The sequence below is a fragment of the Salvia splendens genome, chromosome 1 (genome assembly GCF_004379255.2).
Source record: "Salvia splendens isolate huo1 chromosome 1, SspV2, whole genome shotgun sequence".
Classification (NCBI taxonomy): domain Eukaryota; kingdom Viridiplantae; phylum Streptophyta; class Magnoliopsida; order Lamiales; family Lamiaceae; genus Salvia; species Salvia splendens.
In genome coordinates this window covers 14,237,459-14,243,673 of record NC_056032.1, presented here as the reverse complement: position 1 = coordinate 14,243,673, position 6,215 = coordinate 14,237,459, and positions in this window count along the sequence as shown.

Sequence of the window (6,215 nt, the reverse complement as noted above, 5' to 3'; positions counted from 1 at the left end):
ATTATTACTTGTTTTGTGTACTTAAATTGCACCCTAAAAATCACATCATGTTTCGTAACTGATATCCACATTCAAATAGTATAAATTTACATGCGGTTACATTATTATTATTTTTTTGGCTATGGTTGAATTTGTTTAGTCATGTGCGTGATATTTTATAAAATGTCATATTAAATAATTTTTTTATAAAAATAACTAAAATAGTTGCATACAAAATCATGTAACTGCCGATTATTTATTCCCTCCTTCACATAAAAATATGAGCAATTGATAAGACACGGGAATTAAGATAAAATTGATAAAATAGGATAAAGGAGGAAAATGAGAGTTAAAACAGTGTTAATGGATAGTAGAACTCACATTATTAGTAGGGTTTAATGGTGGTATAAGTTGTAAATAAGTCGATGTATAGAGATAGTAAATTGGGATATGTTTCCAAAAATAGAATGCACATATTTTTGTGAGACAGATGAAAATAGAAAGTGCACATATTTTTATGGGACGGAGGGAATATTACTATTCAATATTGGAATTTAAAGATATTCAAATTCATATAAAAACTTATAAATTATTAAAATTAAGGTCAAAACTCGCCTTTTATAAAGTTATAGATATCCATTTATTTGCTACTGAGTTGTAAAGCTTGAGTAAAAGACCAAAAAACTTCGTAAAACTGAATCTAAGTTCATTTATATGATTGAATCTTTGAAATATACATTTTGAAGGATTCACAGATTGAAGTAATGTAAAAACAATGATGCATGTTTTAGGCCATCCACAATGGGGCGGACGACGGACGATGCGCCGTCCGCACCCGACGCTTAGTCCGCGGACGAAGCGCGAACGATAGGGCATCGTCCGGGTCATCGTCCGCCCACTGTGGGCGACGCGGACGATGGCGCGGACGATGCAACGCGTTTTAGTTTTTTTTTTGTTTTAAATTCGAAAATTTTGTTATATATATACCCCAGCTTCACTTTTCATTTGTAACTTTTCGATTAACTTTTAAACTCTAAAACTCCCAAGCCGAGCGCCTCCAGAGGTTGAGCGATGAGTTGAGTCGGAAGTTGGGGCTTTTGTAGGATAGTCATTTTTTTATTTCTAACTCGTGTAACTTTTTTTTAAATCAATGAATTTTTTACCGTTCTTTTAGTTAATCGTTGTGTTTTTTTAATAAGTTTGCATTTATATATTTGAAAACATTTAAATTAAATAACAAAACAATAGTAAAATGCTTAGGACGCCCCACTACAGGTGGAAGGGTAGGAGGATAAAATGCTGACGTGGCGGTGCATAGGGTGGGCTTTGGGCGCGCCTTAGGGCGCCCCATTGTGGATGGCCTTATATGCAAAATATGAAATAAAAACTAATAAATTATAGTACTCCTGGTTAGAGTATACTACAATTATTTTACATGTTTAAGAGTATTTTTTTTCTCAAGAAAAGAAATGCATTCTTATTATTTTAATATACAAAATATATGTGTGCACGGTTATATCATGTAAAATATATTTAGAATACTCATAAATACTTGAAGACTGTATAAAATATTCGCGTTGCTCCAGTAGCATGAAAATTGAAGAGAAAGAAGTGAGGAGAGAGGTGAGAGAGAAAAAAAAGTGAGTTGAGATAAATGAATTTGACATTTGTGCCATTTTAAGGCTAAAAAAGAAAAATGACCTCAAATGATATTTTACTTTTTCCAGAGACTTTCACTCTTTTCAGTAATACTATTAAGACTAATTTTAATCGACGGACGTAATAGAAAAATGAGATTAATTTTTGTGAATGAAGAGAGCATATAATTGTGAGATTGGATGAAATTAATAAATTACCAAAGAGGACTGGTTAAGATGGAAAAATATTGAGAATGTGAAATAAGGAAAAATATTTTAAAATGAGTACAGTAATAAAAATGACTAGTTAAATGATTTGCTTGATCAAAAATAAACAGTCATAAAAATGTTAAATCACCCGTCAGCCCAATCAAAATGATAAGCCCACACATAATAATACTCCTACATTTTTCTCTAGGCCCACACAAAATGTCTCGATTTATTTTTTCATATATTTATAGTCTCAAATCCTAAATTTCTTGGTCCGTCTGTGAAGTTGGATATTCATAGAACTTAATGTGTATTTTTAAACAATTTACTTAGAACTATTGATCATAAATTTCAATATCTCATTAAATCACATGATAAATATCAATATATGGGTTTGGGGAGATAAATAAAACCGAGTAATTACTAAAGACAATTTTTAGACAATTTCAAAAAATTAACAATATGAAAAAAGGAAAAATAAATAGTTTAGTAAGGGTTTAAGCTTCTTTTGCCTGCCATTTGTGACGGTCTAGGTTAGTTTTTTTTTAAAATAGAATCAATAATAGTTCTCAACCTCTACTTACATAGTATTAATTTAAATTCATAATCTATTAAATGTGGTGACACGCTTTATCAATCGCTCGGTACCAGAATCAGAATTGAATTGAATTGAATTGAAATTAGAAATCTATGAAAATAAATTAGAAAGAATTGAATTCTAATTCAATTTCAAATCTTTTGTTTGGTATAATTAAAGAATTGGTATTGAATTGTATTATAATTCCAAATCCTTTGCTTCGCAACTCGAAATGATATTGATAAATATCAATATATGGGTTTGGGGAGATAAGTAAAACCGAGTAATTACTAAAGACAATTTTTAGACAATTTCAAAAAATTAACAATATGAAAAAAGGAAAAATAAATAGTTTAGTAAGGGTTTAAGCTTCTTTTGCCTGCCATTTGTGACGGTCTAGGTTAGTTTTTTTAAAAAATAGAATCAATAATAGTTCTCAACCTCTACTTACATAGTATTAATTTAAATTCATAATCTATTAAATGTGGTGACACGCTTTATCAATCGCTCGGTACCAGAATCAGAATTGAATTGAATTGAATTGAAATTAGAAATCTATGAAAATAAATTAGAAAGAATTGAATTCTAATTCAATTTCAAATCTTTTGTTTGGTATAATTAAAGAATTGGTATTGAATTGTATTATAATTCCAAATCCTTTGCTTCGCAACTCGAAATGAACTTAGAATTGAATTAGAATTCAAATCAAAATTCAAAAATTTTAAAATAATTACTTCTCCCGTCCCAGTTTAAGAGTCATATTTTGTCATTTTCGTCCGTCCCAATTTAAGAGTCCCATTTAAATTTACCATATTTGAACATAAAATTTAACCTCATTGTTGATGAAATTTACACTCAAATGCCATTACTTTCAAAAAAATAAAACAAAACAAAATCCTAAACATACAAAAAGTCAAAAGGTTTCACTTTCCACTACCTAACTTCAATCATTACATACTTCAACAACCACTATCACACTTAAATTATTACACACTCCAACAATTTCTTAAAACTCATGCCCTAACTAAATTTCACTCCTAAACTGGGACGGAGGGAGTATTTTTAAAAATAATTACTCCCTCTGTCCCACAAAGTTTGTCCTAGTTTGACCCGTCGGGTTTTAAGAAATTGTTTGATTTTGTATTAAATGAAGGTGTGTAGTGGAATAATGATCACACATTGAGGAGATTGAGGGGTGTACTTAATGTCTATTTTTGGAAAGATTCCAATTGGGACAAACTTTGTGGGACGGACGAAAATGGTAAAATGGGACAAACTTTATGGGATGGATGAAGTATTTTTTTAAATAAATACTCCTTCCGTCTCATAGAAATAGGCAATTGAGGTTGACACAGATTTTAATTTGTATTTAGTAAAGTAAGATAGAATGAGAAAAAGTAGTTGAAATTATTTAGATTGTGGGGTCCATAAAATATAAAGTAAAAGAGATTGATAAAAAGATTGCCATAAATTGATATAAAATATTTCCATGGAACGGATGAAAAAGGAAATATAGTCAATTTCTATAAGGACGGAGGGAGTTTTACATTTTTGCTTTTTTTCTTATCCATTTTGCTTTTTTTCATGTTCTCTAAATTCAAAAAAACAAAAAGAAAAGGTAGGTTAAGAACACAGAACGCCAAAAACTAATTTTGAGGTTGAGGACTTTTGATCAAAGAGAAAGGGCGGGTTAAGAAGATTCAAATCCTTTGGCAATTCACATATATAATCGTAAAGAATGTTGAATGAACTATTTTCATTCAAATAAACCCTCTTCGGCTACAGAATACAGACACAACAAATTAATCCGAATTAAAACAAGAATTGAAAGATAAGCAAACGAAAACTTATAGCGGTAACACAACAGAGCGGATTGATAGTAAAAAGTTTGGATCATACATGATTATCCATCAGTTAATCGTAGAGATGAAGCGCAACAACACATTTGCAGAGAGAAGAGCTAGGGCGTGCAAAGAGAGAGAAGGGGAAGAGGGAAAACGCAAACATATTTTATTTATTATATGACCCGTTAGAGCACGTCCGTGCCAGCGAGCAGGCGACGTGGCGGCACGCGATTGGGCAACGGCATAGCCGTTGCCTTTGAAAAAAAAATTATTAAAAATTTGGTATTTAATTTTTAAAAATGATAAAAAATAAAAAAAATTATTTTCCAAATTCCAAAAATATGGTCGTTTCTTGCCCGTTTTTCTAAATTTTTTTGATTTTTTTATTTTTTCCCCCCAAAATCATCTATAAATACACACATCCATCATCCATTTATCACTTCACATCATCTCTCATTCGTAATTCTCATACAAACTATCTACACATTCATTTCTCACTCAAAACCGAGAGGTCTCCCCCACGCCGAGGTGTGCATACGACGGTGGGCCAGATGATCGAAACAAGGCACACAATGCGCGATACCCGAACCCACATTGAGCTACAAGAAGACATAATCAAACATATGTGGGCGAAATTCGGCAACGCGTAGTGGTTTTTTTAATTTTAGGATTTTAATTATGTAATTTTTAATTTTTAGGATTTTAATTATGTAATTTTAAATTTTTAGGCTTTTAATTATGTCTTTTTAAATTTATTTGTAATGTTATTTCGGTTTTTTAATGAATTTTCATATTATGGAAATGTTTTTGTTTAATTGAATTTTAAATTGAATTGTGCTCGTCCTTGCGGAAGAGCACAAATGTGGGTGTTGTGCTCTTGCCAGAGAGCAGGCAGAAAAAGTGGGGTCGGGCCCAAAACCATGCCGCTGGCAAGAGCACGGTTGTGGATGCTCTTAGCTTTTGACCTGGAAAAGATGCGCTTTTTTTAAAAAATTTGACTCGTTTTCATATGGAATTGATTTCGGATTCTTTTCTAAAACTATGGAATTGAAATTGTTGGAATTATAATTCAGTTCTAAATCAACAAATCTTTGCGGTACCGAACAACGGAATTGGAATTAGAATTGGAGGCCAATTCCAATTCCCTCCAATTCTAAAGTCCGAATTAGTTAATACTCCTTCCGTCTGTGAATAGGAGTCTCGTTTTTCCATTTAAGTCCGTCCGCGAATAAGAGTCTCGGTTCATTTTTACTATAATTGCTAATAGAGGTTTCATATTCCACTAACTCATTCCACTCGCATTTCATTTAAAATTAATATATACAAGTAAAACCATATTCCACTAATTTTTTTCCACCCACTTTTTCTTAACATTTCTTAAAACTCGTGTCACCGAGAAATAAGACTTCTACGCAGACGGATGGAGTAAGTACTATGTCTATGCTCTATTTCTCTTGGCAGTGCATATGCGTACCACTCATCGCAGCACCGTTCTTAGCAGTTAAACACACAGAGCTGTGCATGTTGTTAATCCCACCGCTTTAGTGCACCGCTGTGCATGCTGTTAATCCCACCGCATCAAAGCATCCGCAACGCATCTCTTAACCGTCTTGGTCTCGTCTCGGAGAGATGAGATTCCGAGACGAGACGGATAAGAGACGGCGTTGCAGCCTTCCGTCCCGGTCTCGTCTCGTCGAGCGTGTCCCGGAGGGACAGCTCGTTCGACAGCGCCACGTGGCGAGCGTGAAGGGGTTAGTAGCGGAAGCGTGCGTTCTAACGGATCACATAATACGGATGTATCATGCTCATAACTTGAATTTCATACATGCTTTAGCACAAAAATCCCTAAAACATGCTTGCTACGGAGTTAGCCAATTTACCTCGTTGATTCTCCAAAGAATCGTCGAGTGCTTGCGCCTTCTCCACGATGATCTTCAATACTAGACCACGGATCTTCTGACTGGTGTC